We start from the raw sequence: 11750 nt of genomic DNA, 5'->3' as shown, positions 1-11750 counted from the left end.
AGCTAATCCTAGTAAAAGTCAAAGAAAACCTTTTCTATTTATCTGTCAGAATAGGCATAAAACTGAAAGCTAGTCCCTATTTCGATTAGAAGAAAATTCCTCATATCCTGACATCAAACCCTTCTGCATTCTGACAAACCCAGAACCTCATGTCTAGAGAGGTTAAAAATAATTTGACGTATAAGGGCAAGAGGAAAAGAACCTAACGTTGTAATAAAACACCTGATAATGGACAATTTCTTAGAAAGCAGATGAAAGGGATTGTAGTGCACCTTTCGACTTAACAGCTTTATCTCACTTTTCAGCTTAACAGTTCTAGCTCACTCTTTGTTTTGATGGTCCTGCAGTGGACTGATCGTAAAGACACGGTTCCCAGTAGAACACCAAAGTCAAGCATCAATGGCTGCGGTCAGTAAGCGGGTGGGTGACAACTTTGATCAGCCTGCTTAGGGACCGAGGGTGAAGGTATTGGTCCTCCTTTATATTTTTTATTTTTATTTTTAAAAAAATAAACTATTATCAATACTAAGTAAAAATACAGTGAAGTTTTATCATTACAAAAAAAATTAAAAGTTTGTTTTCCTCCTCATAATAATTATTAAAAATAAAAACCAAACTTCCCATGTTTTGTTGCAATTAAATAATTAAACATGCTAGTCGTCATCTTGAAAAAAGCTGTTGGATATGCATTTTAATTAGGTATATTTGATCAGTTACGATAGTTTTTATCATTTAAAAAAATTGTCACTGTAGGAAAAACTTTGTTTAGTGTTTGATATTATCAAATCTTTTTGTGTATTTTATTTTATTTTTAATATTATTAGTGTGTTATTTCATTAAAAAAAATAGCATCATTATGTTTTATTTTTCAGCACACAAGGATTTTGGACATTTTTATGGTAAATATGATTTATCAGTCTTAATATTTTTGTGTATAAGCGATTTTTTAGATAATGTGACATTCGGCAAACCATAATTTATGGAATAGTATTTTAATTTTTAATAAATTAATCTGCACACTATCGACCAACATAAAATATATTTCGACATACTTTTTACATATATTCAATGAAGTCAATAAATATGTTAATTGAGACATAGAAAAGTGTTACCTCTAAGTATTTTCTTTTTTATTATTTCTTAAGATAATTTCTTTCAAAATAAAATTTGGCAATGTTAAAATATTCAGCAATTAACCCTTCAGATTATAAGCATAAATATATCCTTTTTGATTTATAAATATTAAGATAGTACATATAAAAAATTTTTACAATCTATGCAATACTGATACAGTACTGAAAAAATTGCACATTATATAACCGTTTGAAATATTTTTTATCCTAAAAGGATTTATTTTATTTTATTTAATTTATTTATAATTTGCATGATTATTTATCATATTAAGTATACAAATATTTCATGAAATTTCAAACTCTTTCTTTTATTAAGAATGATCATAATTTAATTTTTTCTCTTCTATGATTGGTCCATTATATCTTTTAAGGGACAAAAGTGACCTAAAAGTGAAAATTAACTTTAACAACAACTAAATTTAAGTCATTTTACCATTTTAGTACAATTAATTTTTAAGATACATTATTAACATAATATTGAAATAAGGGAGGGTTTTTATTTGCATAAGTTTAATCAATTGTTTCGAAATTAACTATTTTTAAATATCTGGCTTGGACCTGTCATCTTAGTGTAACTATTTTGCATAAAACTAGACACTTCTTATTTGCAGCTTTGAAAGTTAAAAAAATCTCTTGTCAGATCTACTAATAAAATTTTATTAATGTTTATACTTTTTAATTTTTAAATAAGTTCTGAGTAACAGAGAATAAGGACTAAATTATTTAGTAGACTCCAATACTTCATAAGTTCTATATTTTATTGCTCATTTAGTTCATTTTCAACTCGTAATTTAGAGTCCATTTATTTTCAGTGTGATAAAATTTAAATAATTTATTATTATGAATGTTTTTATCACTCTATTTTTGACATGGTGTCGAAAAATGTTTATTAAGGGTGGTCATATGGAACATTCTGTGTGTAATTCTTAACGTTTCAAATTTTCTTGCTTTTGCTCACGATAACTCCTGCACCACCATCTAAATAATAAAATGAATTTTAATAATTAAATTTTTAAGAACTTCATTTTTCCAACATTCAATATCTGTGGTATAAGAAGTTTCATTTCTAAAGTGTTCTTAAAATATTTATATTTCCATTTAATGTTATAAATTAGAACATGAAAATCATTTTAAGAATTTGAAATATATTTTTGAGTTCAAGAAATACTTTCACTTGGTTACCATCACTTACAAAATTTGAAATTTACTCACCACCACCTATTGCGGCCTCTACACCACCTAAAAATAAATATTTCAAGATAAATTAAATCGAATAACAACAGTAATTTATGTAAACCAGGGATACAATAAAATTGCGCAAACATTTTCTTTAAACCACGCAGAATTTCATACAATAACAACAAAAATTGATCGAGAAATAGAGCGTTCGCCTTCAATGAGGTGAACCGGGGTTCGATCCCGGCAATGGCTGGTCGATACGAATTCCGCATCCGGCTTGCACCGACCACAGTGCTAATGTGAAATATTCTCCATGGTAGACGGATCATGGGTTAGAGTCCCCTTGCCGTCAGGCTATCCGTGGGAGGTTCTCGTGGTCTTCTTCTCCATGTAACGCAAGTGCGGGTTAGTTCCATCAAAAAGTCCCCCACGAAGGCAAATTTCTCTCAATACTTGATCCAGGAGTTCCCTTGTCTTCTGAATTGGGTTCAAAATTACAAAGCTACGGAGTTGAACATTAGTAGTCGTAAACCCAAAAATTGGATCGGCTGTTCAACGATGATTATAAAATAGTTTAAGTAGTTATAAATAATGGTTTAAAATATATTAAATATTAATATTTATATACATATTTTTTACTTCACAAAATGTAAGTGCTTATATTATTTCGAATTTCCCTTTTTGACTTACATGACTATGCATAATGTCTCAAAACTTTTCTCATAGCATAAAAAAATGTAGCTGGTAAAATCTCCGTTATTTTATTTTGCCAATGTTGGCAGATATGATTGTGTTCAAAAGCTTTCGCAGGCTGCACATAAGCAGTCGGCGTGCCGAAGATTGTGCACCCCAATGGAAGAAAAAGCATCCAAATCTATTAACCTTAGCTAATATTTTTCAATTCATTCAAATACTCACAAATAAATATTTTGATTGATAATAAAAAAGGACTTACCTGCCCTTTAAGAAATAAGTGCACATTTATTAAAGTTTAAAACTGATTGTCGCTAAAGCTTTTATTTTATTGTAAAGTTAAGTAAGTTCTCTTTAAAACAAAAGCTGTGACATCTCTGATATTTTTAGTTTGATTTTTTCAGATCAATTGTCGGCAGTTCCAGAGCTCTCTTCATTGAACTTGAGTCCATTCTTTAAATCTTCTCTTCCTATTGAACTCACTGAATCTGAGACTGAGTTTGTTGTTAGATGCATTAAACACACATTCACTAACCACATTGAGTTGCAGGTAAGAAATCTTTTTTGCATTTGAATCAATCATTTTTCCTGGGACCATTCATTGTTTTTCATTGATACAGAATAATACAAAAAAATCCTCATTGTTTTAAACAATTGCAAATATTCATTGTTCGCAATGGTATTAAATCTGTACTTCATCAGTTTCTGCAATACTACAAGTTTTATCAATTGATGCATAAACATCAAATGTGATGTTTGAGGCATTTTCGCGAAATTATTAGTTTTTAACTATTGGTATAATTTTTGACACCATGGCAGAATCGTGGCGGCATTGTCGCAGACCAATACCGAATTCTTGCAAGAAGAGTTTTCCTTTGGGAAGTAAAAATGTTTTAGTTTTCTTTTCTGCAGAAATTTTGAAAGATTTTATTTTTCCTTCAGAATTATATTCAGAAGATGCTTTTCTCATGCATCTGAGTGAGGAAAAAATGCTTATGATTTTTCTATTTTCATTTGCGAACAATGAAAAATAATAAATAATGAAGTAAAAAATTCAGTTTCCTTTTCTGCTGAATTCTATTTTATATGCATTTATTGCTATTGATTTTCAAACAGTTTTTAAAAATCCAATATTTTTAATATGATATTTTTTATTACAACTACTGAATCTCAAAATGGAATGCCGTATTTAGTAACCTCTTCTTAAAAAGTCCGATTTGCGTGATTTCGCTGTTGATTTTTTTTTTTGGTGGTAGTTTTAGCTATGGATATCACAATTTTCTATTTTTTTTTAATGAGATGATATACAAATACAAAAAAAGAAATAATTTGTGTGTTTCCATCTTACAAAATGCGGGAATATTGCCTATGATATTATATTAAAATAATATTACATATTCAATTTGATAAATTATTTTATTTTATCCTAAAAGTTTTTGTTGTAAAGTAAGTTGACGCTTCTGCAATTTAGTAACATGAAATTAGTAGCATTTGTATTTATAATTAGAAACATGCGCACACTTTAAATTAGTAACATATGTATTGGTTATTACTTAAAGTACACAGCAGAAAGATATTAGCACTGGAGAGGTATGTGGCAGAAAACCCTCAAAAAATTCTGCCACAGGGATTTGTGAACGATAGATGTAAAGTTTCAAAAACTGTCTCCGCCGGACCTTTTACTGTAATAAGAATATCATTTGTTATGAGACTGTAGTGTAACTATCACTACATAAACAAAATTCCAATTCACTAGTATATAAGACATGTTAACTCTATTTTATGTTGGGGTATCTTTCCATAAATGAAGGTTGACATTGTTAATAACTCCTCTCCCCACATTGATGACCTTCGGACAAGATGTGAACACGTCTTCATTGACAGAAACTACCACTTTGATCTAAACACGCCTACTTCGATGAATTGTCCACAGTGAACAGTTGACTTGTGACTGTGACATTATCCAGTTTCTAATGCTGTTGCTACTCAGCCTCTATCACGCACAGCATCGGCCTGTATACACTTGACTGCCGCTGGCAGCACAGGAGCGACCACAACCGTGAACTTAATACAGCTCTCACTATCAGCACTTAAAAGTGCAGCAGCGGCTTCACACAAAACAGCAATGAATCAACTATGAATTCTATCATAACTATAATTCTGATGGGGAGTACTGTAGTGTATCTATCACTACCAAAACACAATTCCAATTCACTAGTTTATAAGACATGATAACTAGATTCTACGTTGGGGTACCTTTTCACAGATGAAGGTTGACATTGTCGATAACTACTATCCCCATATTGGTGACCCGAACGTGATCATCAAAACAAGACAATACATCGGAGGAAACGAAAGATGAGGGAAGGTTGAAATGTTGTTCTACTGAAATAAAATAAGTGCCCTTATCTTGAAATTGTGATAAGGGAGGGAGATATGAAGTGTGGATTGGTTAAAATAAACATTTAAAATCAACGATTTAAATATTTTTTGAATTATTTATTTTAGAGAATCATTTATTATAATTATTATTTTGAATTATTTATTAGATAATAACTTTATTTTTTTTTTAAAAATCACCGTTCTTTTTTCTGCCTTTTTATTTTTTATTCACTATATTCAATACGAAATAAAATTAATTTTATTAATTTAAGGTATCATCACGCATAGTAACTTACTATAATTATTCCTAGCATAGAAGTTTACAGTTTTCTTCTTTTTGTAATTCTGATATCAGCTTTAATCTTCTGCATAAAAACTTGTGAGTAACTTTATAAGCTAAAAGTATTTAAAATTCGTTCTGCTTATCGTATGCATTGTTTATTTTAACTCTTCCTTTTAATGATATTTGTTTTCTTGCCTAACAGCTCTAGTTATCAAAATTTTTTTTCAAGAGTATGTTTGTAATGCCCAAATGTAAAAGCCCAAAGAAAGAGGGTGCATCAAAAAACTATGCATTGTGTTCTACATTTCAAAGCAGATCCTCGCAGAAAGTCGCGACTTCTGATGCAATTCGGTCTTTGCCATTCAACATCACGAAGTCAGCTTAGTTTTCTTTTCAATATAAAATCAACATCTTCGTAGCTAGTTGCAAAGATCCTCGTATGTTATATCGCTAAATCACAATCCTCTTATGTCGGCGGCTTAAATCAGCATTCAGATGCTTGCAAGAAACTACAGCAACTATATAACCATGGCGATGTATCCGTTAAATTGATAGTTTGCGATTTATGACCCAGTCCTAATTATCAGACGATCATTGCTTTTCTATTCGCTGATCCACAGAACGTTATTATTTTAAATCTATTGACATATTGTTTTAAATGAGGATCTGTTTTTCCTAAAAAATTCAAAGTTTCCTGATTTTATAGCTTATAAAATCTAGTAGAATCACTACAAAATATGCTTCTCTTTCATTTCAATTATAAAACAAAAAGAAAAAAAATTCAAAATTATTTTTTCCGTTTAGTTTTCTCAGAATTATTCATCCCATAATATTAAAATATTGCATGTTATAATGATCTATTAATGCAATTTTTCTACAAAATATATTTTCCTGCATGTAGTAATAAAATAATTGAAAAACTCTTTAAGAAAAGCACTCTTGTTTCAGTTTGACTGTACGAACACTTTGTTAGATCAAGTGTTGGAGAACGTTTATGTTCAGGTTGACCCCAGTGAAGGTTTTAAAGTGGTCTGTTACTCTCCTTGCTCAAAATTACAGTACAGTGCTCCTGGTGCAGCATATGCCTGCATCAGCTTACCCAATGATACTTTAGTTGGTAAGTTTTATTTAATTCTCAATGTTTTTACTAGATCTGCATGCTATATATAATTTGTCCACGATAAGAACTCCCCCCACCACAAAGTCTGAGGCCATCTGCTGCTATGGAAACAAGAATAGTGCATTTTAGGGAGAGTAGTTTCACTTCACTATAGAGTTAACACAATAGATCAGAGCCATCATCTGTCTTACACAGCCCTACTTAAAATAGTTATACCTCGTTACCATAGTCACCGCCACATGGTCTTGATGAATGACTCGGGGATTTCTTACTTTTGGCAAATTGTATGCAGTGGTGCTAAATATTACAATTTCATAGTCTATTACAGTCTAACGGTTGAGTTGTAAAAACTATGGTTTTTAAGAGTTTACGTAATGTTATTCTTAAACAAACTTAAAAACTTCGGGAAAAAAACTTATTCTTTGAAATAAGTTTTTTTCCCTTAACTACCAAAAACTAATCCTATCAAGTTCTAATTGAATAGTAATTTTTTTCTACTCTTTGAACAATTCTAAAAACAATTTTAAAAAAATAGAAAATTGATTTCATAGAAATAAAAACATAGCTGCCAACTCTACTGGATTTTGTCAGTTTCTCCTGGTCTACTGGTTTATTTAATATTCTAATGGTTTTTGTACATCTTTGAAAAATTTCCTAGAATTGAGCAAGTTTCCTGAAAAAAATCCCTATTTAAATAAAATTTTTGCACAGATTATGGCTTACTTGAAAATTAAATAAGTATAACATAATGAAGTATAATAGGGATGAGGATTCTCTTTTTAAATTAATTAAAAAATTCCTTCAACTGTCTTTGAATTAAATGCCTTTAAATATTCAAAATCATGTATAAACATAATACATAGTATTTAAAGTATGTTTAATGTCAATCATAACTGTAAAATATTGCAGTTCTATTTTGATTACTATAAAAAAATCCCTTAAATTCCTTATGTGTAAAATATTTCGCACATTATGCAGCAATTATCTTGAAGTTTATATTTCGTAAAGTATACCGGGTTTTTTCCTATCAATGTTGACTGATTTGTAAGGAAAAGATTCAAACTTTATTAATATTTTTTTTAAATTTATTTATTAATATTATAATTTATTAATTTAAATTTATTTATAATCTAAAAAACCTTTTGAAATAATAATAATTTCATATGAAATCTAATTGTTTCCCATGCATTTTGCAAAATAGATTGTTTTTATCATGAGGTTAAGTTAGGTCATAAAATTGATCTGCATTTTGTTATACAATACATCATAGTTTTAGTAAAAATTTTAATTTCATGCTGCATGAAATTTCAGGTTTTCGCAAATATAATGAAAGCTTCTAAGTTTATTTTTTCTGACGAATGGGGAGGAAGGTAATAAGCAATGCTTATGAAAGATACTAAATGTTCCTTCATTTTTATAAACTAACGACTTCCTACAATGAGCCAATGTTTTACCCTTGCTTCCGGGCTGATCGTAGGATGTTTTCGTGGTTTCCTACTCCATATAACACAAATGTGGGTTAGTTCCATTAAAAAGTCCTTCCAGAAGGCTAGTTTGCCCCAATGCTTGACCGCATATTGGAGCTGACATTGGCTACGGATTCAATGTTCAAGGCCGGCTAGAAAATAAAATGAGCTGATGTTTAATGGTAAAATATTGTGTTTTATGTGTCAAAATTTATCTATAACCTATTTTGTTATTTTGCCAATTATCGCGGGCTAACGTTTAAAGGTAAAATACAAATTTGTAGTATTTGGGTCATAAATGGTATCGGTAGGGAAGGTATTTTATAACAGTCGTAGAACAGCAGACCCGATTTTGGATTTGCGATTACCAACGTTCAACTACGTAGCCTTTTAGTTTTGAACCTCAACTAGAACACACGCGACAATAAAGTATTGGAAGAAATTTGCCTTTATGGAGGACTTTTTTTAATAGAACTAACACGCATTTGCATTACACTGAGAGGAAAACCATGAAAACCTTCCACGGTTAATCTGACGGCAAGGGTACTCTAACCGATGATCCTTCTGCCACAGAGGATATTTTTTGCCAGCACTAGGGTCGATGCATGCTGGGTGCGGATTTCGAATCGACCAGTCATCACAGGAACTCGCACCATTTTCACCTCATTGAAAGGCAAGCGCTCTATACCCTAAACCATCATGGCATTTCAACTATATCTTACATATTGCCTTTAAATATACCTATTATGCAATTTCTTTTTAATTTTTTCCTTTAATAGTAACATATTAAAACACGATATGAATAACTGGAGCTGTGAGTAATAATTAAGTATAAAACTATACTTTGTAAGAGTAAAAAGTTGGTAATGTGTAAAAGCTAACATGAGAAAAAAAATACTTAATAGATCAGATCTTTGTAATTCATTTATTACGTTCCTTGCCAGCCACTTATCAAAACAAAAAATTTCAACTCTCTTTAAAAATAAAAAAAAGAATTTAAGTTCTTTTTTTCAAAGTGTTTACTAGTTTTGATATAAAGTTTTTCATACAGTACAGTGTTATATTAACTAATTAACACGCATAAACATTACTCATTAATTTCGTGGATTATTGTTCCGAACTATAAGGCTATAAATTTTTAACTAAAAGAGCACAAGAGGTTGTTTTTCAAAAAACGATGTGTTCAAATTCAGAAATTGAACTTAATCGGTTTTCGAAAAAAAAAAGACCATATTCCAGAATATTTAAAAAAATTGAAGTATCTAGGACTTTCTAGTTCTTTAAATTCCTTTTAGGCCATATTAGGAAAATAAACAAATTTTAGCTTGAATTTTAAATAATGTAAATAAAAATTGCAATTTCTTTTCAAAATAACGTGGTTCAAGGAAATAGTTAGCTATATTAGATAATAATTAGGAGGCCGCAATCTAATCTTTTCTATCTGATGTTAAAGTCATAAACTTAGCAGCTAAGGTAAAATGCATTAATTTTAAACTTTTTTATATAATTTATTCCTTGAAATGTTTGACACCTTCATTTATCAGATATAAGTAGTAAGGATAAAATTAGTACAGAATCAATTAAAAAATTATCAAGGAGAATAACATTTTATAAAAAAAAATTCAGTAGTTATAATTTTGCTTAGCGGGCTAATTTTGGTAGACAGAAGAATGGGAAGTATGAATTCATTAAACAAAGTTGTTCAGTTTTTTATTTAAGTAAATAAAACTGAAATGTATTATTCACATATACATTAATAGTGTTGGAAATTAAACAGTATTATTTTCAATTGTTCCTTTTAAAATGCTTATAACTCACTCCTTTGTTTGGATTTTGCAGGAGATGTCTATATGAAGAGGAAGATTTATGGAAAAGTCTTTTGTGTTGCATCATAGTTTTGGTAAGAATTTTAATTATGTGCTTCAGAAATGTTTGGGCTATTTAAATATAACGATTTGAGATTTATTTTTTCTGACAATGGGGGGAGAAGGTGCCTCGACTTTTTGTTGGGATGAGAATTATTACAATGGGCTAACGCTTGGAATTCTGATTTGTGACTCCTGAGTAATAATTTGCATTTTAGTTGTAACTTCTTTTGTATTAATGGGAGAATTAACACAAATATTTTCTGTGTTAATTCTGTGGATAGCTAAATATTTTCTGACACAAAATGTAACGTTTGTAGACTAATTTCTAATTTGTAGTTTTCAGCATGTGCTAAAGAGAGTTTGAATAAACTCCGTGAACTTGAGACACAAAGAAAAATTCTGAACAGTCTTCGTCTATAACCATGAATGCGCAAAATTTGAAAGATAAAAAATTCAGACTATAAATTTTATGAAGTTAAATTGAAATTACGATTCCTACAGTACACTATCATTAGGATGAATCACTACACTTTCTAAGTCAAAAGCAAGCTAAAAATTGTTTGTACATTACTCTTTCTTGGTTGGCTTGCTAACGAATTTATTTATTTTGTGATATATCTATTGTGTGGATTTGAGGAGAACTCCTCCAGACTAAAAGTCTGCGTCGATGGTAAGCATATTCTTTGGCTATAGTACCCACCATGATACGAGGCTGATGTCTGGAGGAGTTCTCCTGAAAGCCGTACTCTATTTCGCACTTGTTGTTTATAGGGTAAAATTTGCTATAACTTGTTTTGGCCATGACTTTAATGGTTTAGTGATCTAAATTAAATGTTTCTACCGTTGATGACGTTCGAGACAAAGGAAACTAAAGGACTGACAAAAGTTAGTTTGCCTTTTCTTTTATTTAACAAAGGTAGAGCTGTAATTTTTTTTTAGGCTAACAAATTCAACCAGTGGGCTAGCGCTTGGGGGTGAAATTTAAACTTAAAATTAGTTAAAGTTCGGTTTCGTTAAAATTTTTTAACAGCAGAATTAACAAAAGTTTATTTCACTGACATAGTTTCAACGTTTTCAGGGTGGCCACTCACCTGGAAAACCTGGAATTATCAGGGAATTATTTTTATACTGGAAAAGTCAGTGAAATTTGGATTAAAACCTAGAAAAATCGGGGAATTTTAAGGAAACGTTAGCATTTTTTTCTTAATTTGAATTTCTTTGCCATATGTTATATCCACTTTATTTAGACTGAAATTTATCGTCAAACAGTTGAAATAACATCAACTTAGTAATACTTTGCTTGCATTAAAATTCTTTCCATTATTACCCTGCTAAACTAGAATGCCATATGAAACTCTCCCATGGTGCTAAATAATTGGCGAAACCTTTGGAGATTATAGGACTAAGCAGTTTAGGAATTGTAATAGAGGTGGAAGATGGATTTAGTATATTTGCGCTCCCTAGGCGGAATTTATTTACTGTTCCTGTTTGTTCCAATGCTTTGGGGGTATTTTTTTTTTCTTTTAACAAAATGTTTTAGTGTTTTTTTAACTTTCCAAAAAATAATTGGTTATAATTTAATAATAGATTTTATCTTGCACTCTTTTTCTGAAAGCTTTTTTCTTC

At 30.2% G+C, this 11750-nt stretch overlaps 1 long non-coding RNA gene across 1 annotated transcript; it reads left to right on the top strand.

Moving 5' to 3' along the window:
• The first annotated feature begins 869 nt into the window (after positions 1 to 869).
• On the top strand, positions 870 to 6810 carry LOC107457123 (uncharacterized). The gene is made up of 3 exons (XR_011636921.1): positions 870 to 899; positions 3410 to 3555; positions 6619 to 6810. It is a non-coding gene; the product is annotated as an uncharacterized lncRNA (long non-coding RNA).
• Positions 6811 to 11750: the final 4940 nt, after the last annotated feature.

This window comes from Parasteatoda tepidariorum, chromosome 6, assembly GCF_043381705.1.
Source record: "Parasteatoda tepidariorum isolate YZ-2023 chromosome 6, CAS_Ptep_4.0, whole genome shotgun sequence".
Lineage (NCBI taxonomy): Eukaryota > Metazoa > Arthropoda > Arachnida > Araneae > Theridiidae > Parasteatoda > Parasteatoda tepidariorum.
Note: the sequence above shows the minus strand (reverse complement) of the source record. Positions and strands in the feature narration are given on the sequence as shown.